Below are 23,426 nucleotides of genomic sequence, written 5' to 3'. Positions count from 1 at the left end.
GCAGTCTTTAACAGTGGTGACATTAGGAGGGACTCTGAAATTGGGACTAGCCAAGCTTGAAATCACTTAGGAAGATGAACCATGCTAGAGTGGCTGCAGAATAGACTTGAGAAGGAGGCATCCATTCAATAGAACTAGTATATGAAATCCCTGCCATCAAGCACATGGGTTCTTTGGGACTATGTTGAGGTTACTGGGCTGGAGTCAAGCACCAGCAGTCAAAGAGAAGTGTAGGGGGGTTGGGCTGGATTAGTTACTTTAAAGTGGGATCAGTGAGTAGTGACCAAACTTCTGAGAAATTGAAGAGGAGCAGGCTGTCATCAGCTGATGGAATTCTATTGCCCCTTAGACTATCTATAGAAGGTTCCATGATTTTGGATGTACAGGTAACTTGCTCGTAGAAGCACTTCCTCCAGTGGGTGGACCAAAGGCTCAGGACTGTTCTCTCTCTCTCTCCAGCTCTTGCTATCCAGTTGGTTGGCAGGGTACCAGTTCACAGGGACTCTGGCAACTTCCCAAGAGCCACATTTAGGAGAGCCTTGGAATTTGCTCCTTTTTTCTACCTGAAAAGCAGAATGTTTCCTGGGGATTCTTCAAATTTATTTTTTATCTTTGTTTATTTTAAATGTATAGTTTCCTCTCTCTCTTGCTCTCCTTATTCCATTTATTTTAAAAGTTTTTACTATTATTGATTACATACCATCTATAGTTATTATAAAACAGTGACTATATTCCCTGTGTTGTACAATACATCCTTGAGCCTACCTTACACTCAGCAGCTTGTGCCTCCTGCTCCCCCATCCCATTCTGCCCCTCCCACTGGAAACCACTAGTTTGTCCTCTATATCTGTGTCTGCTTTTTTTTTTTTGGCTTATATTCACTAGTTTGTTGTATCTTTTTTTAGATTTCACATACAAGTGATATCACACAATATTTTTTCTTCTGTCTGACTTATTTCACTAACGCAGTACCTCAAGTCTATTCATGTTGCTGCAAATGGCAAAATGTTGCTCTTTTTCTGGCCGAGTAGTAGTCCATGTGTGTGTGTGTGTATAACATTTTTATCCATTCATCTGCTGATGGAGGAGATTCTTAAAGGTAAAAGTTTGAAACACTACTTTTATAAGAGACTCTACAAAATACTTCTGTTTGCAACAGCACTAAATCTAGATGCTTCTTGATTCTCTATCTCTCCCATTAATGTGGTTACTCAGAAAAGAACTCAGAGAGTATATTTATTTCTTTCCCTTCCTTTTAGCTTTAATTCAGTTGCTTTCTTTACCCAATGACTGGTACCTCAGAGACAGCATCTCACTGAGTTTTAAAGAGAACAAACTTTACTTTTAAAGAGAAATTATACATTTCTCCTTTGATGTACATTATCCTATAACTCTGTTCTGGTCTTTTGGATTTATATGTAGATGATTTATTAAGGCAGTGCCCCTAGGAAGCCAGATAGGAAGTGGGGGAACCAGGACAGGAAATGGAAAGAAGCTATTCAGGTTGCTTTGGCTGCCTAACAAATTACCCTGAAACTATTTATTTTGCTCACAGATCTACAGCTTGGACATGACTCAGTGTGGACAGCTTAACTCTGCTCTGTTTGAAGCAGTTGGAGTGGCTCAAAGACCAGGAGTGGGACTGTGTGAAGGCACATGTACTCCTGTGTCTGGCTGTGGATTCTGGCATCTGATGATGTCTCAGCTGGACCACCTAAACATGGCCTCTGCCTAAAATGCAATATTCAGAGAAAACAAAGTTGTAGCATAATACCATTTTTAGTATGATACAGTATACAGAAATTTAATAAACACAGTCCACTGGGTATAGATTACTTGTATGTGTAGTGTAGTTGCTCAGTCGTGTCTGACTCTTTGCGACCCCACAGACTGTAGCCTACCCGGCTCCTTTGTCCATGGGATTTTCCAGGCAATAGTACTGGAGTGGATTGCCATTTCCTTCTCCAGGGGATCTTCCCAACCCAGGGCTCGAACCCGGGGCTCCTGCATTGTAGACAGATGCTTTACCGTCTGAGCCACCAGGGAAGTCCATAGATTACTTATGGATACATATGTAAGTAGTAAAATTATGAAAATGTAAACAAGATACATAAGTTCAAAATGATTTCACCTGGGGGCTGTAGAGTTTTGTACTTCATCTATGATATTTTATTTGTAGAAAAAAATCTGAAGCAATGTGATAAACTTAACATTTATTATATGTGGGAAAAGAATCACAAGTATTTGCTATTATTTGTATCTTTTTTTATACACTCTATTTTTTTAAATAAAGGAAACGTTTTGGAAAATTAAGAACACCTTTTAAGTTAAGGACATTTACATTGGCAATACCCCAAAAAGCAATAAGGTTGAGGTTAACATATAATAGGGAAAAATGTGGTAAAAAATGGATAAAATAATGAAGAATTGTCAGAAAGTTAGGTATGAGTTGGAGACTAGAATTGTAATGGAGCTATGCAGTGTAGAACACGTACTGTGGAAAACAAAACTTTTCTCTGAATGTGGAGAAGAAAGGACAAAGATTCAACTGATGAGGGCCAGAGCCAGAGAAGAAGGGATCAGCAAAAATGACTGTTGTTCTTGAGGAAGAACCCACCTTCTGAAAATTTATAAATGCCATCTTACTCTGTTTAAATTTTCTGATCAGGAATCTAACTATATTAGATGTTTTCAAGAGGATTTACAAGCCTGGAAGAAGATAGGGTCTGTGACCTTTCCATTAATTTTTATTATTCAGTATCAGAAAGTGTGTTTGGGGGACAATATTCTTTACCTCACACAAAAGCCACTTCTTTTCTAGCCTCAAATAAAGACTACAGTCATTAAATGACAGTGACATTGTGTTTGCAGAATTGCTAAACCCGGAAAGCCTTTTTTGCTCCCTTCACTGAAACTGATTTTTGTTCAGCAATATAATGCCATTGCATTGACAAGGAACTTGAGTCATAATTTTCTGCTTCTAAGAATTCATTTTGAATGACCTGAGTGTATAGGGTTTTTATTTTTCTTTTTTAAAATTACGAAAAATGAATAAACTAGCAGTGGCAGATATAATCTGTGATTAAGATCCTCTTTGTAACATCTTCCAACTAAGACTTGTGAATGACTCTTCTTGGGTTAATTGTACTTAAAATCAGAATATGTAATATAATCTTAACTGTGTTAAATTATGCATAGAAAAAGAACTGTAAAGAAATAAAATAGTAAATGAGGATATATCTGGGTGGTGGGATTCTGGGGGATTCTAATTTTCTTTATGTATTGTATATTTAAACAATTTCCTAAGATAATAAATTATATTTTTATAGTCAGAAAAATAGATGCTATTAGGACAATCAATGTATATATGGTTTTTATATACCATCTGATACGGATTATGTAAATGCCATGTGCAAAGGAAAGATTGAGAGGCGGTCTTCCATGGTTAAACAGACAGTCTGCTGCCTTTGGATATTAGAACTACAGATTCTTTTTTTCTTTTCCTTTTTCTTCTTTCTTTTTTATGGTTTTATATCTGAGATGGCTATGTATTTTTTTCCTAGTGAAAAATACTTTTTATTTTATAAATGTGCTAAAATAAAATGTATTCAACTCAGCATAATAATACTAAGATGGGTGTATAGAGAAAAGATATACTTTCTATTTTTTATTCTTTAAACATAGTAATTATTTAAACTGTAGCTCTCTCTTCTTACGAATAAATTGTTTTTAAAATTGATAGTGGTCCAAACACTAAATTCACTATAAGACTCATACTAATAAAATAATTTTAATAAAATTAGATTTTTTATAAGGTAAAATTGCTATGGTGAAATTAATACCTTTAAATTTATTACAGTGAAACAGAAGATTTGAGTTTTGGACTTGAAGTTCTAGACCATAGTTTTAAAGAAGAAAGGACTTTTGAGTTGATTTCAAGTCCAACTTCCTCATTTGATAGATGAGGAAATTGAAGTGGGAAGAAGAGAACTGAACAGCTCTGCGTTTCACATTAATTTGCACCAAAACCCAATGTTTCAGTGATTTTTCTTATTATAACCATGCTTCTGGAGAGGACTGTTTTTGAGATGTGATCCAGAGGAAAGTGACATGTAGACTATTTACCTAGACATCTTCACATGCAAAATGAAATATGGCCTATTTCTTTTCTTTCCTTTTTATTTATTTATTTTTTTACAATTATGTGAAACACCTTTTGATTCCCATGTCACAACCCCATGGCTAAAGCTGCTTGGTGACCATCTTGGAAGGAAGTACAAAATCCCTAATGCTATTCTTACTGCTCAGATTTTCACAAGAGAATTCCACTGGAGGACACCCTATGAAGAGTTCACTAAAAATTGAACAGCTTCTAGAATTAAGCTAGCAAAATATCTTTAGTTTCTTTTATACTGGTGGCTCAAATGGTAAAGAATCTGCCTGCATTGCGGGAGACCTGGTTTCATTCCCTGGGTTGGGAAGATTCCCTAAAGAAGGGCATGGCCACCCAGTCCAGTATTCTTGCCTGGAGAATTCCCATGGACAGAGGAGCCTGGCAGGCTACAGTCCATAGGATTGCAAAGAGTCGGACATGACAGAGCAACTGAGCACAGAGCACATACTATTTTTTAAGATTAAAACCAGTAAAACATTTACTTCAAAAGGTAGCTCAGATTTTGTTGAACCCACTTTGCTTGCAAAATAATAATAAAAAAAAATCTGTCAAATAGTCCAGCTCTAGATTCTAGAGTTTAGAAGATGAGAGAGAGAATAGTGATGAGGAAAGTGATTTTATAGGCATGATAGTGGTGTGGAGTAGTGCTAATCATTATTTCATTGGTGATTGACAGGCATCCAAGGGTATTCTGGGTAACTCTTATTTTTCAAGGCACGTTCTAGTCCTGTGAAAGCACCATAGCAAATTTTTTGAAATATATTTGAGATTGGACTCTGGTGTTGAGTTTTTCTGAATATGTGGCAGCATAATGACATATTATCTGGGATTTTAGGCTCCCTTTTGAAGTGGAGGTGATCAGATTTACACTTTAGTATTTCCACTAGATGGCATTAGAAACTTCTGAAGCCATGAAGTAATTACTAGTCACCTTTGTTAGGCTGTAAATTACACCTGCATGTTTAAGGGGTAATTGGCAAATGACTTTCTGGTGTGTTTTAGCTCTCATGCCTGGTACACGGCTAAGACATTGGTATCAGATCTCTCCTTTGACATAAATAGCTCCGGGGATTATCAGATTGTCATTCCACATCTCATGTTCCAAGCAGGAGTTTTGAACACGACATATACCTTCACCCCACTATAAATCAACACCAAGCAGCATTGCTTTGTCCCACCTGAGCAAAGCAATCAGTTTAGAGCAAACATATTAGATGGAAAGGAACAACCAAAACTTTTATTTTCCCAGCACACTGAGAAAAAAATCGTTTGTTCTTTTGAATGGGATGCCGTGTTTCAAACACGAGGGGGACAAAAAAAAAATAACTGAAGATCTATCAGCTTATTCTAGTGGTTGTTACAGGGCAACTGTGCTGTGTAGGTTTTTAAATTATAAATGAAAATTAACAGTCAAGAATAGGTACACATTCCAGTGTTTCTAAAAAAACCTTTGCTTCTTTAGATGCTCTGTCTAGCTAAACCAAGAAGTAGGTTTGGCATGTGTGTGTACGTGTATATCTTTTTCTTTCCTCACCGTGGTGTGTCTCTGTGGCTGCTGCCTGCTTCCTAGCCTGGCTTTCATCATTTCTTCCTGTTGATTGGTGTCACCTCGCATGCTTAGAATGTCTGCCTGTCTGTTCGGAGTGTGAACACATTCCTCAGAATGCTGATCTGCTCGTTTCACACCAGTGTCAAAATGACTTATTAAATTCAGCACCTCCTGATACTCAGTAGCTGATGTGTTGCTGTCCAAACAGTAAATGACAATAAGCATATGCAGCTGGTGGGCCTAGCAAACTCATTTAATTTGATAAAAATGTCACCGCAACATGCTTTAAATCGCTGTCCTTTTCATCATTGCTAATTGCTAGCTATAGACCTTTTTCCTATGCTTAATACAAGTGTTAAAATACTGCTCCTTCCTGCCTGATTAAGAATTTTAAAAAAATGTAGAATTCCTTTTCAGTGGCAGCATTATTTCATCAAGAGATGGATTTTGCTCTTAATTAGCCAACATGCCACTAGGGAAGCTTCAGAGTCATGGGTGTGAAACAGCCTCAAGCAGGAGATCAATCTAAAGGAAAAAAATGGTGGCTGGGGAATAATTGGCAGCTCCGGTGAATGTGGGCTGGTTATAACAGTGACAATATGTTCCAGTGGAATATCACAAACCTCTCTCCTGTTTCCAACTTGGCACATTTCAAGCTCAACAAAAGCTGAACAATATATCCCATGGTTATTTGTCTATTGTTTTGTATTTTTTCCTTGCTGCTTCATTGAGGTTTTCTCTTGTGTTGGGTTGACAATCTGGACATTTCCCCTGAACGGATTAGGGGATTAAAAAGGAATATGAATTCTAAAAATAATAATCCTTCAATAGCTTGGTGCTTAAAAACAGATCTGGAACTGATCCTTACATCAGAAAACAGGCAAACCTGCACTAATTTGCTAAACCCAAATGTTGATTTAAAACACGGACACCCATACCCATAAATTGAACTCAAACTTTTTGAGTGATGTCTACTTGATGAATAGGAACTGCCTCCATTTTTTTTTGAATTATACAATCCAAAAAAGAGGCTACATAAAATTTTCTCCCAAGTGAGTTGATACTTAATTTAGTTCAAATTCCTTCTTTTTTTCTTCTTCTTAAATAAGCTCTGTGTGTTGAGCCTGACTCCTGCAGCCAGTGAACTGACAGCCACGCTGGCTACCAGGCTGTCCATCCACCCATTAGCACCTCCTCCCAGCAGGAGGCTTAATCTAGGATCTGACTTGTGCAAAATGTACTGAAGAAAGAAGGAAAATCTTCCCTTCCTCCTGATATTCTTGCATTTTAGAGCCTGGTAGCCTTTCTCTTTCTCTTTGCTAAACACGGAACAATGATTCTATATTATTTCCTATTTATGTGATTGAGTGTATTTCTTAAAGTTGTTTGTGGAAGAAAATATCACAATCATTTTGGTGTAAATTCCAAATGATCTCTCCAGTCATCTACCTATCGTCTTCCTGCTTTGATTGGCTAATCTAAATAAGAGTCCATTGAAGGTCTGGGTAACCTACTTTGAAATCAAATTAAAAAAAAAATTATTTTTAATTGGAGGATAATTGATTTATAATGTTGTGTTGGTTTCTGCCATGCAACAGTGTGAATCAGCCAGAGGTATACATGTATCCCCTCCCTCTTGAGCCTGATTCCAACTCTACATCTAAAGAAGTACATTTTGGTCACCAGGCAATCCCAGGCTGTGAGAGGTTGTTTCATTTTCCCATCTCTTTGGGCATTGGTGGTACCTTTACCTCTGGCATGCACAAGAACATGTCTTTTCAGAAAGGCCTACAGATGCTTTTTATGCTTAAATTGAGCAATGCTGAAGAGCAAGACTCTGAGTTTTACCAGATCAGTTATCAGTCTCACTTAGAATCTGCATTTCCAAAGAGAGGAAGTACTAAAGGCTCTGGGCTCTGATTAATACTCATGGTGGTGGGCAGGCATCAACCAGGTGATACATGTCCCATGCTGGCAGGTACATGGTGGAAAGCAAGGCTGGTGGCTCCCTGGTTGACATGTTGGGGCACAGAGGACCCCATCCAGGTTTTCAAACCATTATAGAACTTCCCCAGTCTCAGCTGCAAATCCACTTTACGTATCAGTGCCTTACAGGGTTCATTTCCAGATAAATTTGGAGCCAATTCTTTCAATATTCAGCTCAGTAAGGGAAACCTGATGTGAAGAGCTGACTCATTTGACAAGACCCTGATGCTGGGAAAGATTGAAGTCAGGAGGAAAAGGGGATGACAGAGGATGAGATGGTTGGATGGCATCACTGACTCAATGGACATGAGTTTGAGTAAACTCTGGGAGTTGGTAATAGACAGGGAGGCCTGGCATGAGGCTGTCCATAGGGTCGCGAAGAGTCGGACATGACTGAGCAACTGAATTGGACTGAAGGGAAACCCCAGTTAACTATCTTTCTGTAAAGAACTCTGGGCCCTTCATGTTTTGACCGCATCTTCACATCTGCTCTCATTAACTGATTAGTAGAGATTCTTCTAGAATTACTGTATTTCCTGAAACAAGCTAGAAGGTAGTTTTTATTGGCTACATAAAAGTTTTCTTTTATCATGCATAAGTAATACATAAATATAATATTGTCTCTTCTGAAATATTTAAGTAATAAGGCCTCCATGTACTCTTCCTGTCTCAATCTGGTGCTGATCCCTAGAGAGACCACCTTGTGCCTTGGTCCGTGTGCTTTAGCCTCTATTTTTGTGTATTCTTACATATGTGTGTCCATGGGCCTGTAGAAATCACCCAGTGTTATCAGTGGCCTCTTTCTTCAAGCACAAATAGTATCATTCTATGTGTGTCATTCCACAACTTGATCTTTGAACTGAATAATGTGTCTGAGCTAGCCAGGAGATTTGGGTTATTCCTTTGAAGAACTTCAAGGGCTTCCGTAAATAAAAAGAGCAAAGTTTGTTTAGCAATTTCTCTTCATTTTACAGATGAGAAAATGACGGCCCAGAGAAGTTAAGTGAATTATCCAAGGTTATGCGTGCTTCCTGCATGCCAAGTCGCTTCAGTCATGTCCAAGGTTACCCAGCTACTAAGCACCAGGGCTTGGGTAAGAACCCAGGCGGATCTGAGCCTCCAACCTGTGCGGATCCTTCTGTGTCATCATATTCCCCTGGTGATGCCCCCTCTGCTCCCTCTCTGCACTCCTCCCACACCTGCTTTACTTTTGAATCTTCACTGGACTCTAGATTCATCTTTCTGCTATGAGTAACCTAATTCAAACACTCAGTAGATCTAATCAGAGGTCAGATCTACTCCAACCTAGAATTTACTCCAGGATGAACAAATATTTTGAAAAACATCTTTTTTTACTAGGCACCATTTGAATATTTTATTTGTTTTTGCCAACCAAGTTTTGTCAACCCTTAGGCTATCCCAATCCTACAAATCTTTTTTATTTTTATTTTTGTTGGCATGTAGTTGATTTATAATGTGTGTGTGCTGTACAGCAAAGTGAATTAGTTTTACATATACACATATCCACTCTTTTTTAGATTCTTTTCCCATGGAGGTCATGACAGAGTACTGAGTAGAGTTCCCTGTGCTATATAATAGGTCCTTATCTAATCCTACAAACCTTTTATTTTTTTTTTCCTACAAACCTTTTAAACACTTTTCCTCAGTGGGTTCTATTTTCCATGTTTAATAGGAAAATGTGTAGGAAGGATGTGGGAAGCCATTGCTTGGGGAAATATCGCCCTCAGGAATATGACAATTGCAGTCATTCTTATGTTTATGTTGCGATGTTTATGGTGGCATCAGGAGGAGTTACGGTGGGGTCAGCAGGAGTTTCTGTTTTTGAAGAGGCTGCAACATCAGAATGGGAGGTAGACTCGGTAACTCAGTTGCTTTACAAATGAAAGGGCCTTTATCTTCCCCCAAAGACTGTCATAACTTGGGACTCAGCGGCTCATTCTAGAGAGGATCTGTTCTTGAAAATGGTTCATTTGATGCAGCACTTTGAGAAGTCATCAGTGAGTATTAACAGATGAACTATCTCAGAAAAAAAAAATTGCTGTTTAAAAAAAGTCCTGTTTGTAAATTTTGCTTACCTATGGAATGAACTAATTTTTGCATCTCAGTGCTCAGATCTGGAACTTCACATAGATGTATTTGAACATAAAATTTTAAAGCCATTGTTGCCCCAGCTATGTGCTACAGACACCCCCACCCGCACCCCATTGACCACCTGGTTAGTTTTCTGAGAGTTTCTGCGGGAAAGGTTTACAATGGCTGGCTCCTGGTTTGATGTCATATCGATAAATTATGGTGCTTTAAACAGATGTGATCTCACAGCATGGAATCCTTCAGGGTAAAGCTCGTGAAAAGGTTTCTTTCCCCCCTTGGTTTCATTGTAGTTTTGTTGTTTGGAGGTTTTATGTTGTTCATTTAGTTCCCTGGCTATTGGGGTTTTATAGTCATATTTCCTTTGTTTAATATAATTTCCTTTTTTTTTTCTTTTAGCTATTTTTGTTAGGGTGCCCAGAGGCTTCAGTTATGAGTGGCTGTAAAATAAAATATATTATGATTATTACAATGATAAAGTATAAGCTTTTAAGAGTCTGCGTATATTGATCCATATATTCTCTTTCTCCCTCTCTCCAAGATACACACAGAGGCACATTGGAAATGCAGTAGAAAACGGCTGCCAGTTTAAAAGCAGAAGTTAAGAAGCACAAACCCAAGCGTGCGGTGAGAGGGCTTCAAGCTAGACCAGCTCCCAGCAGAAGTGAGTCCCAAGATCATGGATTCTGTTGCCTCTTCTGTCCTCTGCGAAGTGGCAGATGCCAGCACCTGGGCTTGAACTTGAACTTGATCATGACTGTTTATTTCCTAACCTTTTCTGGGCTACCTACCTCTCTGGAGTTGCAGTTTTCTCCTCTGTGAGTTGGGAGATGGAAGGGTCTTCACCTGGAGTCTGAGTGAGGTGTACGCAGAAGCATCACGCATAGTATCTGGCAGATAGTAGATGCTCAGTGAGTGTGAACTAGTGTGCATATGACCTCTGCTTGCTTCTTGCCCCCTTGTGGTGGCTGGTCTCTGGTGCTCTGTGCTCCCTGAGACATGGCAGCTTGCCCCAAGTGGGCACAAAAACCATGTCTGTCCTTGCTGTCTCATTTCCTAGGTCTCATGTGCCACCTGCTCCCTTCCAGTTTCAGATCCCAGGCTCCATTCCGATAGAACCTTGCATCAGCTGGCTATTGTGCTAAAAGCAGCTGATGACTGCTCAGGTATGAGATGATAGTGATTTATGGATGCCATCGCTCCAGACAGCATTTGCAATATTATAGGTTTTGCTTTTACTTTATTGGGCACTAGAAGAGCATTGAGAACAAAAGGAAGCTTTCTCGTGGTAGAATATAGGAACTGTAGCATGCTTTTTTGATGGATGGGAAGAAGGCTTTTCATTTTGAAACTTTTCAGATCATACCCCATAGGAAGCTGCTCAGTCTCTCTACCCATACTGATCTCTTCCTGTGCTGGGTTAAATAGTGTCCCCCTCCCCCTCCCAAGTTCATGTCCACCTAGAATCTGTGAATGTGACCTTATCTGGAAATAGGGTCATTATAAATACACTGAAGTTGAGGTCATACTGAGTTAGTGAAAAGTGAAAGTGTTAGTCACTTAGTCGTGTCTGACTCTTTGTGACACCATGGACTGTAGCCCACCAGGCCCCTCTGTCCATGAGATTTTTCCAGGCAAGAATAGTGGAGTGGGTAGCCATTCCCTTCTCCAGATATTGGATTAGTTCAGTTAAGTTCAGGCACTCAGTCGTGTCCGACTCTCTGTGACCCCATGAACCGCAGCACGCCAGACCTCCCTGTCCATCACCAACTCCCAGAGTTCACCCAAACTCATGTCCATCGAGTCGGTGACACCATCCAGCCATCTCATCCTCTGTTGTTCCTTTCTCCTCCTGCCCTCAATCTTTCCTAGCATCAGGGTCTTTTGAAATGAGTCAGCTCTCCGCATCAGGTGGCCAAAGTATTGGAGCTTCAGCTTCAACATCAGTCCTTCCAATGAACACCCAGAACTGATCTCCTTTAAGATGGACTGGTTGGATCTCCTTGCAGTCCAAGGGACACTCAAGAGTCTTCTCCAACACCACAGTTCAAAAGCATCAATTCTTCTGTGCTCAGCTTTCTTTATAGTCCAACTCTCACATCCATACATGACTACTGGAAAAACCGTAGCCTTGACTAGATGGACCTTTGTTGACAAAGTAATGTCTCTGCTTTTTAATATGCTGTCTAGGTTGGTCATAACTTTCCTTCCAAGGAGTAAGCATCTTTTAATTTCATGGCTGCAATCACCATCTGCAGTGATTTTAGAGCCCAAAACAATAAAGTCTGAGACAGTTTCCACTGTTTCCCCATCTATTAGCCATGAAGTGATGGGACTGGATGCCATGATCTTCGTTTTCTGAATGTTGAGCTTTAAGCCAACTTTTTCACTCTCCTCTTTCACTTTCATCAAGAGGCTTTTTAGTTCCTCTTCACTTTCTGCCATAAGGGTGGTGTCATCTGCATATCTGAGATTATTGATATTTCTCCTGGCAATCTTGATTCCAGCTTGTGCTTCATCCAGCCCAGTGCTTCTCATGATGTACTCTGCATAGAAGTTAAATAAGTAGGGTGACAACATCAGCCTTCAACGTACTCCTTTTCTTATTTGGAACCAGTCTGTGGTTCCATTTCCAGTTCTAACTGTTGCTTCCTGACCAAGCCCTAAATCTAACATGCCTGGAGTTTTAATAGGAAGAGGGAAATTTGGACACAGAGATAAACAAGAGATCAGGCTAAGTGAAGACTGAGGCAAAGCTTGGAACGATGTGCCAACAACAGGGATTGCTGGCAACCATCAGAAGCTGGAAGAGGCAAGGAGAGACTCTTCCTTAGAAGGTATATGGTCCTGCCAACTCTGACTTCGGACTTTAAGCCTCCAGTACTTTGAGAGAACACCTTTCTGTAGTTTTAAGGCACCCAGTCTGGGTACCTTGTTACAGCAGTTCCAGGAAATGAATATGCTGACTATTCAGGATGTCTGCTGAATGTTCAGAGTTAGCCCAATGGGTCCAGCAATAGGGAGGGGTTGTGGGAAGATTTTGGTGTCAGGCAAGTGATGTTGGCTTACAGCAGAGCTTGGCATGTTGGGCATGAAGCGTGTGCTCTTCAGTTCAAGGAGGGGAGCATGTAGGCTGTGAAAGGACGGGTGATGCTGAGCAAGTAACTGCCTGAGTTCAAGGAGCACAGACTTCACTTTATAAAAGGAAAGTCCTCATAAAACACACCAGGCAAGCTAAATTTTTCTTGAATTTCTCTAGGAGGAAATGAAGTTTCAAGGGATCATTGGCATTGCAAGAAACTAGAAATGTTTTTACAAAGTGGAAGATCTAACCCCCTCCCCAACCTGGGGATTGTTATTTTGTGAGTTTCCATCTTATACTTGTGAAAGTGAGGACTTCCCAAAATGCAAGAGCCAAAGGAGGTTTGGGAGAGTGAAGGGAGGCTGACTTTTCATATTCTGTAGGGAAAAAAATTGTACAACTCTGACAATTTAAGAATTTTAGAATGACCTCTTTAGACACTTCATAATTTATTTCTGGATGTCAAGGAATAGAATTTAACAAGAAGAGGCTATTGTGTGTCAAAATAGAGGAAGTTCTTACTCAATCATTTGAAATAGCAGTGAAAACTAGTTTTTCAACCATCCATTCAACAAACACTTTCCAAGTGCCTGCTACATGGTAGATGCTTTATCATGCATACCTGGTGAGAAAGGCCAATAATCTCTATCCTTGCCTTCAGTGACCCTGGGGGAGGGGATACACAGGCTTGTAAATACGTAATTAGAGCTGTAGATAACATTCCTGAACATCCACAAAATGCCAGGCCCCATGACAAATGCTCTATATCTAGGACAGCATCATTTACTCCCCACAACCCTATGAAGTAGATTCGGTTACTGGTCCCATTTTGCAGATGAGAAAATTGAGGCTTGGAGGGACTAAATTGCCTAGTGTTAACCAACTAAATAAGTGGTGAAGCAGAGATTCAAACCCAGGTCTGGGGCCCTGAAGTCTCCACTTCTCACTACGAGTGGTTGAGATGTATCTGATGTATGTGCCAGAAAGTGAGTTTCCTGGGGTTTGATTCTCATATCCACTTGCAGCTAGTTGTGCCCTTGAACAAATCACCACACTGCTCTGTTCCACAGAGAAAGCTAATGACAGGACCTGCCTCATAGGCTTGTTGTGAGACTGAAATGGTCTGATGCAGGCAAAATGTTTAACACACCCCCCAATGTGATCTGGGCAGCGAGGATACATCAGCTTTTGCTGTTACATGCTGATGGGGGCTTGAGAGTCCCTTGGGCTGAAATGAGATCAAACCAGTCAACCCTAGAGGAAATCAGTCCTGAATATTCATTCGAAGGACTGATGCTGAAGCTGAAGCTCCAATACTTTGGCCACCTGATGAGAACTGACTCATTGGAAATGACCCTGTTCCTGGGAAAGATTGAAGGCAGGAGGAGAAGGGGACGACAGAGGATGAGATGGTTGGGTGGCATCACCGACTCAATGGACATCAGTTTAAGCAAGCTCCAGGAGTTGGTGATGGACAGGGAAGCCTGGTGTGCTGCAGTCCATGCAGTAGCAAAGAGTTGGACACAACTGAGCGACTGAACTGAACTGAGTGACTGAACTGAATTGATGGGGGCTACTGTAGGTTTGTGACCAAAAGGCTGTGGAGCAGAAGTTCCCGGATTAGACTCTGCCTCTCCTGTATGGTGCTTTGATCCTGGTCCAGGCATGGATTTATTATTGAGGTCAAAAGGGAGATCTGTGTGTGAGGGAAGCTTTGTAATTAGGGGTGGTGGGTGAGGGGAGGGACAAACATCACAGGATTTACTTTCATAGAGTCCTGTTTAAAAGGGGATAGTTAATGGTTTCAGTCTCTTTAAATGTATTCCACCATAGTATGTGATATACAGGATACAATCTATAGGATGGTAATGGAGGTGTGCTAGAAAGTTCCTCTAGGCAAAAGGCCCTTCAGCTTGGGTAGGATAGGGAATTAAGGTCTTTTAAAAATATATCTAAGTGCTATTTGGAGGTGGTAGAAGAGTAGCTTCCAATAGTTGGAAATACTCTACCTCGATCATGTGAATACACATCTTAGCAGAGATCTAGGTTCTGAAAAAATGGCAGAACAGGAAACCTACAGGACAGGTAAATTGATGAGGACTGGAAATGGTCTAAAGCCACCTGGTACAGGTGACATTTTGAAGTACAGAGGCTTAAACTTGAATCTAATGCTTTGTTCTTCCTCTGCAACCTCCATACATAGGCTCAGATATCACCTCCTCCAGGAAGCCTCTCTGATCCCCCTAGAATCTGAGCTCTCCTCGTATATTCTGAACACCTCTGGTGTAGGACTCACCATATTTGTTGGAATGACCTCTTGAGGAGTTTTCTCTCCTTCTCCAGCCCCCATAATATTTCTAACACCATGGAAGCAGCACATAATAGGTACCCATGTTGTAACTGGATGGAAGTAGGTATTATCAGATTAACAAAAAGAGGGGAAATGGTCCAGAAAGGGGAGATTCAGAGAATGCTAACTACAATAGTCTCTCATTCCATAATCCTGATGCAAACAGACCTTGGTTTTACATACTTGAATTTAAAATCCAATGTATGGTCAATCTGTGCTCATGAATTCTACCTGAAATAATTCTTTTTCTCCATTCAGATGTAAAAAGCCTACAAATCTCAGGTAGAAGGCTTCAGTTTCTTGGAAGCAAAGTAAATGTGGTGGATCTGGGTTCAGGAGAAAAGGGGATATTGATTGATTCATCTCTCCTACCCTCCAAGAAAAAAAAGGGAGAACATTTAAGCTAGGGCAAGATCCACTATAAGGCAGGGAGCATTACCTTGGGAAGAGCATCTTTCAAGGCCACCCATCATGTCCTGAACATCTACAGCATGTGGGCAATCAGGGAATTTACACATCTTCAGATCTGCTGTACTGTCTGGGACATCTCTACCATTTGTACCTAAGATGTTGAAAATGACTCTTCTATTTTCTCAGGCAGCTGTGGGATGATTTCAAACTTGAAAAAATATATTGAAGGTAAAAAATTACCTCCTCTTCTTCCTCCTCCTTCTGCTCATCTTCTTCCTCCTCTTTTTTCTTCTCCTCATCTCCCTCTTCCTCTTCTTCTCCTCCTCTTTCTTCTTCTTCGCCTTCTCTCTCTTTTTTTTTTCCTAAAAGACTTTCCATTCCAAATCAGTGGAGATAGTCTGTAAAATTCTAGATTTTGTTTGAATGTTCTCTTCCATGTAGAACAGCATTCTTTCTCTGTTGGCAGAAGCAGCCCTTCATCTAGGCCAAAGCATGGCCATAATTCAGGCCAACAGGAACAATGGGTTTGGAACATATTGTTATTTGTTACCAGGATGGCTTATAGCACACGACTTACCCTAAACAAATGAACTCTAAAGGTTTGGATTACCGAGGGCCATAAATTTAAACGCACTCAGCTTATCTTTGTTGGGGCTTACCTGTTCAAAGACAGTCTCCTACTTTAACTCCTACTATTATCTGATTCTCTGTTTTAACGGAGATTTTTAAAAAGCCTGGACAGACTGATGCTTGGGAAGGTTCAGATGCTGAACCTCTATAAGGGAGAGAGATCTGAGAGCAGGAGCAGCATCTCTGCCAGCAGGGGTCAGCCCTGCTGGCTGCTCACAGCAGGTAAGTTGCTTGGCATCACAGTGTCAAGAGTATGGCCTTGAGAGTAAGTAGACTTGGGTTGAAATTCAGGAACTTCAGCACTCACACTTTAGTTCTCTTTTTCATTATTTTCTTCTTTATGTTATCTTTCATTATATTATTTTTTTGTGTGTGTTATTTTGTCCTCTTGAATGTGTAACACTTTTACAAGTGTGAATACATAAAAAATATAAAAATGTATGTGCGTAGTGTCTTCTCTTCTGCCCCTGCTCACTTTGCTTGCCTCTTCTCTGACACTTACAGGTAACCTTTGTTATTAGATTCTTATTGTTCCTTCTGGTGTTTTTAATGAAAATACAGGCACATTTGAATATATATTATTATTTCCCTTCCTTTCTTATCCCCAAAGAACATTACTATATCTACCATCTTGAATCTTGTTTTTCTCATTTTCAGTGTCAGAATGTACTAAATGTACAGAATGATCCTCCTCATTTTTACAGCTGCCAGTATTCCACTGCACAGATAGACGGTACTTTATTCAACTGGCACACTATTGCATTGTTTCTAGGCTATTGCTGTGAGAAATAATGCCACGAGGAACTGCCTGGTGTATATGTCCTATGTATGCTGGTATTACCTTTGTTGGGGCAAAAGATAAATGCATCTGTAATTTTAGCAGTGCTTGAGGCACTTACTGGATAGACCATGTTAGGCCAGTTGATTGTCCTCGCAGATCCTTAATTTCAATCAGGTGTGAAATGCCCACCTCCTCCTCAGGTGGTTGTGAGGATTAAATGAGGCAATGGTTGTAAAATGCTTAGCACAGAACAGCACTCAATAGTAATAGCTGTTAATTGTCATTAAACAGAAACTTTCAAATCTGGCAATCCTTTTGTCTCTAGAGATCTAGAACAGACTTGGTCTCCTAGTAGGTGCTCAATAAATATTTACTGATTGAGTACCATTGATAAACTATTGAGATGTTATTGCTTCATTCCATGTCTTTTCATGAAGACAAATGTCTTTCTGGTCTCAGGATTAATTGTACTTCTAAACAAGCAGTTTGATTTTCTTCTAAGGACACCGGATAATGCAATGGATGGTGTTTTCCTCTTTTCACCTTGGCTGCTAGGAGGCTCAGAGTCCAATTTGTTAGTCTCCTCTTGCTAGTATGCAGACCATTAGGGCAGTTGTATCATAAATCAGAGTTTCTTAAACTTGGCTGTATAGAATTACCTGGGTTACTTAAAAAAAAATCCTGATGGCCAGGTCACATCCTATACCAATTAAATCAGGATCTCTGGGAGTGGGACTCTGGCATCAGAACTTTTTAAAGCTCCTCAGGGGGCTCTAATGCACAGATAAGTATGAGGACAGGTATTCTAAACTAACCTTACCCCTAGTTTTATCTCATTTTTCCTATCCTTATTTTTCCTCCATGGTAACAAATTTTATTTCTCTCATCTTCTCCATTTGTATCTTCACCTTCCGCATGGAAAGTAGTACATGGCTTAATGCAAGTCATCAATAACACGATTCTTGGCAAAAGAAGAGGTAGAGGAATAGAGAAGGAGCTTGGGTATCTCTCTAGAGAAAAATTCATTTATTCATTTATGCATGCATCATTCATTTATATTCAGCAAATATTTATGAAGTGCTTTGGGCTCAGCTTCCTGTTTGGGGACCATGTTTGATGAAAATAATGCCTTAGAGAGATTCTTTCTAGTGAATGTATTCTTTAGGCAGATGATAATTTCAGGTTATCTGATAGAAGCTGTGCTTCTGACATTTCTTTCACCCTTCAGGGAGGCTCTTGGCATTTACCCAGAGAAACATCCTAACATCTACAGGAGGGAGTGGTAAAGAACCCAGAAACATGTCCATCCCTAGAAGGCGTCTTGGCCCCAGGAAAGTCAAGTATTTGTATGATGAGGCATAGAGTAGATTTTGGCTTATGTCTTTCATCACTTGGCTGAGTCCTTTGTCAGATAAAAAAGTAGCAGCTGAGAGCATTAGTGGAACAATCATTGGCCTAAGCTCCCTGTGGGAGAGCAGACAGGGATGAGGAGGCTGGGTGTGGGCCGACGGCAGCGGCGGTGATCGTCACCCACATAGACCCACCATGCTCAGAGCCCTGCGGCACTGGCCAAGAAGCACCCTTAACTGCGTGTGGCATCCTGGACTGCCCCTCCAACGGAGCTGTCCCCAGTCAGTGGTGAGCCCAGACAGGACAAGCAAAACAAAGAGGCGCCTGCAGGCCCCTGGCCACAATTTGGACTTCTTCTCTGAAGGGGGACTCTGCTGATTCTGAGGGCCTGGCTCCCTCCCTGGGGGCAGTACGTAAGCAGAAGCAAGCCAGCAGTAGGGGCCACCCCTAAGCTGGGTCGTGCCTTTGCAGCAGGCTTCCCTGCCAAGGTGAGAAAATGTGAGATGCTCCCCAGTGGGTGCAAATATGTGGAAGAAAATTGAATGGAATCCATCCCCCACTGAATTCCACCCTCACTCTATGATTGCTCTCGTGTTCAGTTCTTCTGTATCCAGCTAAAGGCTTTCTGTTTGAATGTAATTAGAATGAAATTAGAACCAAAAGGAGACGGAGGAGCTATTGTGGCCAAAGATGACACTGGAAAACGTAGCAATTGGTGGCCACCTTGCCTCTCCCAACTGGTCAGAATCCCTCGGATAGAGAAGCAGAATGTCACCAGCACCTCTGGTACCCACTGCAGCACTGCGGAGCCACCGTGTACCCTGGGGCTCTTGCCACAGTGGGGCCCTCAGACCCCAGGGACCTTCCAGCCTCGCTCCCCTGGACTCCTCCTATCCTTCCTTTTGTTCAGGGGTTGGGGCTCTGCTGTTCCCTCAGCACCCACCTCCATAATGTGAACACAGTTCCCCAATTCTGGAAGGATTTATGCTCTTTGGAGGAGCAGATTTTTAAAGCCAAAAGGTTTTTCTGTGATGGGCAAAAGCACAAACAATAATACCACCACAGCCAGGCTCCTTGGTACAGAGGCCAGAGCAGTCAGACTTATTGGTGATTGGGGTGAGGTAGTGGGGTGGGCTGGGGGGCTCTCCTGGGTCCCCAGTGAACCAAGTACTCTCAGAGGAGTGAGGACCAACTTGTCTGCTCAGGTTTCTTTCACTGAGAGGCAAGCTCTGCAGGTTGAGGCCCTGGCTAAAACCCATGGCAAGGCCTTGAACTAGAGCAGCTTTTTCTGACGAGGTTGTTGGGCCCACTGGGGTGGGCTCTGCCAAAAAGCCATCTGAGCACTCGCTCTAGTGCTGACGTAAGGAAGTGATTATGACTGGAAACTTGAATCTGGAATGCTGTCTCTTTAGGCCCAGGGTACTTCTAGTGCGCTTTGCTGGGTAAAACAGGTTTTTCCAGCTCCGCGGGTGGTCTCATGGCCACTGGGAAGAGCATCTAGCTGGGAGGTTTGCGCTGTGGACATGCCTTGGTCAGTCACCCGCTGTGTGACTTGGGACAACTCACTCAGCGTCTCTGGGCCTCCTGTGAGCGTCTCAGCTCTTTCCACCTCAAGACAGTTTACGTAATCAAGTGTGTTGTTAATTTGGTGTCATTTTCCCCCCTGTAGTTTATGTAGACAGGGAATGGAGTTGCGCTAAAAATAAACTGGGGAAGCCAAAGCACACATACACAAAACCCCTTGGCATCTCTCCACTGAGTTTCACTTGTCAGGAAGGGCTGCTAAAGGACAGCTTGATTCTTCTTTATGTAGTTGTCTGCAAATGGCACTTGAACGAAAATATTCCCTTTCATCTCTGTGACAGAAATATGATTCAGTAATTCTTTGTGAAAATGTAGATGATACGCTGCCGTAGTTACTGTGAGTTAGGTTTAAGTGGCAAATGCCTACTGATAAAGACTTAATTAAAGACACAATAGCAGTGGGAGGTCATTATAGTAATTACAGTCCCGGTTTTATTGTGGGGGCCCAGTCCTGAATTGTAGCAGCACGTTTTCGCTACAGAGGGTCTTGGTGTGATGAGGCCGTGCTCAGGCTCCGTGTGCTTAGACTGTCACTGACGGTGGGATTGGTGCTTTTTCTGCAAATGCCATGGTTCCACTTTATTTTAGTGTAGATTTTGTGTCTTATTTAAAATATACGTGATAAATCAGTCATCTCATGTGGGGGCATTCTGTTTCATGTTTCCTTGGACATGTGTGGTATGTGATGGGTTGTAAAGGTGCCCCGGGTCTTCTTTGCGGCAGCACATCCATCTATAAGCCTTTTAAAGGGGGAATTCTGAGGCCTCAGAGAGCAAAATGTGGTAAGGTCAGGAATCCTCTGCTTGCCTGGAGTGGAGCCAGGGGTGGTGCCTTGGGAAGGCCAAGAAGAGCCTGACTTCGGAGTGGCTGTGAGGTGTGGTAGGCTGTTGTTTCCTATGACTGAGCAGCTCCCCAGGGCCTCTGCCTCCAGCTCTTTCCAGGACGCTGTTACTTTACTTGGAGTGTCCTGCTTCAGGCCAGATTGCAGGCAGAGTGTGCATTTAAGGACAAATCCCTCCCCAGACTTGCAGGAAAACAGCAGGATCTTGAACTGGGTTTCTTGTCATATAGGTTGGAATGTTGGTCAAAGGATAAGAGTTGCTAGCAGTTTGCCAGTGTGGTTAAGAATATTGTTAGCATTATCAATTATCTCCAAGCAAATAACAGAATATTGGTAGGTTAAATATGAAAGTCTATCAGAGTGGGAATCTTCTAAGAAAGTAGAATTGTGGTTGCTAGAAGCTTAGGGGAGGGGAAACCAGGGAGTTATTGTTGAATGGGTGAAATGAAAGTTGCTAAGTCGTGTCTGACTCTTTGCTATCCCATGGACTATATATAGTCCATGGAATTCTCCAGGCCAGAATACTGGAATTGGTAGCTTTTCCCTTCTCCAGCAGATCTTTCCTACCCAGGGATCAAACCCAGGTCTCCTGCATTGCAGGCGAATTCTTTACCAGCTGAGCCACAAGGGAAGCCCGTTGAATGGGTACAGAGTTTCAGTATGGAAGATGATAAAGTTCCAGAGATGGATAATAGTGATGGCTGCAAAACAATGTAAATGTACTTATGCCACTGAACTGTACACTTAAAAATGGTTGGGGTTTCCCTAGTGGCTCAGTGATGAAGAATCTGCCTCCCAATGCAGGAGACATGGGTTCTAATCCCTGGCCTAGGAAGATCCCACATGCTGTGGAGCAATTAAATCTGTGTACCACAGCTACTGAGCCTGTGCTCTAGAGCCTGGGAGCTGCAACTGAGCTCACGTGCCACAAGTACCGAAGCCTGAGCACTCTAGAGCCTGTGCTCTACAGCAAGAGAAGTCACGCAATGAGCAGCCTGTGCACAGCAACTAGAGAATAGCTCTGGTTTGCCGCAACTAGAGAAAGGCTCATGAACCAACGAAGACCCAATCGGCAGAGCCAAAAATAGCTAAGTAAATTAAAAAAAAAAATGGTTAAGGTGGTAAATTGTAGGAAATGCCGGTCTTCTGCCTCTTTGAAGTCTGAGATAAATAGTTGGTGGTTATTAGGTATTCTGGTCACCAGTTGAAATTGTGAACGGTTTTATCTTTTTTCCTAAAGACTCTCCTTTTTTCTCACTCTTTCCTTGATGTTAGCTTGCCTAATGATTCTTCAATAGGCATTTCTGTCCTATTTCTGGTCCCTGACCAGAATGATGTAATGAGATATACAGATCCAATAAAGTGAAAGTCACACAGTTGTGTCTGACTCTTTGTGACCCCATGGACTATAGAGTCCATGGAATTCTTCAGGCCAGAATACTGGAGTGGGTGGCCTTTTCCTTCTCCAGGGGCTCTTCCCAACCCAGGGATCGAATCCAGGTCTCCTGCATTGCAGGCAGATTCTTTACCAGCTGAGCTATCAGGGAAGCCCTACAGATCTAGTAAGACTCATGGAATATGATTTTAGGATATCCAGGAAATAAACCTCAGTATGCACCTTCCCCATCATTCTGTTGCTAATGCTGGAAATGATCTGAGTAGCAATTCATCCCTTTGGATTGCTTTAGAAGCGATGGATACCTTAAAAACCAAAAGTACATGCAGAAAGGGGTTCCTTGACTCTTCCAGAGTAGTCCTAGGCCATCAAGGCTCCGATGAAATTAAATGGGACCCCACCAGTCCCCCTCAGGTTCCTGTGTCCTGATACTTCTTGAGCTTCTTGACTGGTTCCTGACTTTGGTTATTGGTTAAGACCTTGGCTAATAACTTACTTGATTTGGCTGGTCACAACTCAACAGCTTTCTGGTTGGCTCTAACTTTGCTTTGCCTCAACTGACTCATCTGCTGCCTCCTGGCCCAGCCTTGTTATGTAGCAGCATCTCTTCTGGCATCTACTTCCAGCAAGTCCCAGGTTTGGGTTTAATCACATTTCACCAGTGTTCAGGGGTTTGGATTAAAATGCCAGAAATCTTCAAAGGAGTGACTACTCTGCCTGAGCCACCCAAGGGATTAAGTTCCAGAAAGAGAAGTGGATGGTGGGACTAGGATGGAGAGAAATATTCGATAATGGAAGACTTTAGCATCTCACTCTCAGCAGTTGATAGAACTACAGACAGAGATCAGAGAGGCTACAGAAGACCTGAACAAACCATCAAACAGTAGGATCTAATTGACATTTATAGAATATGTCACCTAACAATAGTGGAATACACCTTCTTTTCAAGCACTCATGGAACACTTGCCAAGATGGACCATATCTTTTTTTCCCTTTCTTTTAAAAGAATTAAAAAAACATTTTAATGTGATTTTTAAAGGATACTTTCCATTTACAGTTATTACAAAATATTGAATAGATTCCCTGTGTTATACAATACATCCTTGAGCCTATCTTACACTCAGTATTTGTATCTTCCACTTCCCTATCCCTGTGTTGCCCCTCCCTCCTCTCCCCACTAGTG

General features: G+C 41.6%; 1 long non-coding RNA gene across 1 annotated transcript in view; it reads left to right on the top strand.

Annotated features, from left to right (window-relative positions):
* Window positions 1-11,776, top strand: part of LOC147363010 (uncharacterized) — a 228,423-nt gene extending 216,647 nt beyond the window's left edge. Inside the window, exon 3 of the long non-coding RNA XR_015136706.1 lies at window positions 10,360-11,776. This is a non-coding gene — a long non-coding RNA (uncharacterized LOC147363010). The remainder of the gene's footprint in view (window positions 1-10,359) is intronic.
* The last annotated feature ends 11,650 nt before the right edge of the window (window positions 11,777-23,426 follow it).

The sequence above is a fragment of the Bos grunniens genome, chromosome 11 (genome assembly GCF_055505025.1).
Source record: "Bos grunniens cultivar Pamir isolate PY7600 chromosome 11, Bosgru_T2T1.0, whole genome shotgun sequence".
NCBI classification, from domain to species: Eukaryota; Metazoa; Chordata; class Mammalia; order Artiodactyla; family Bovidae; genus Bos; species Bos grunniens.
This window is presented reverse-complemented; position numbering and strand designations above follow the sequence as displayed.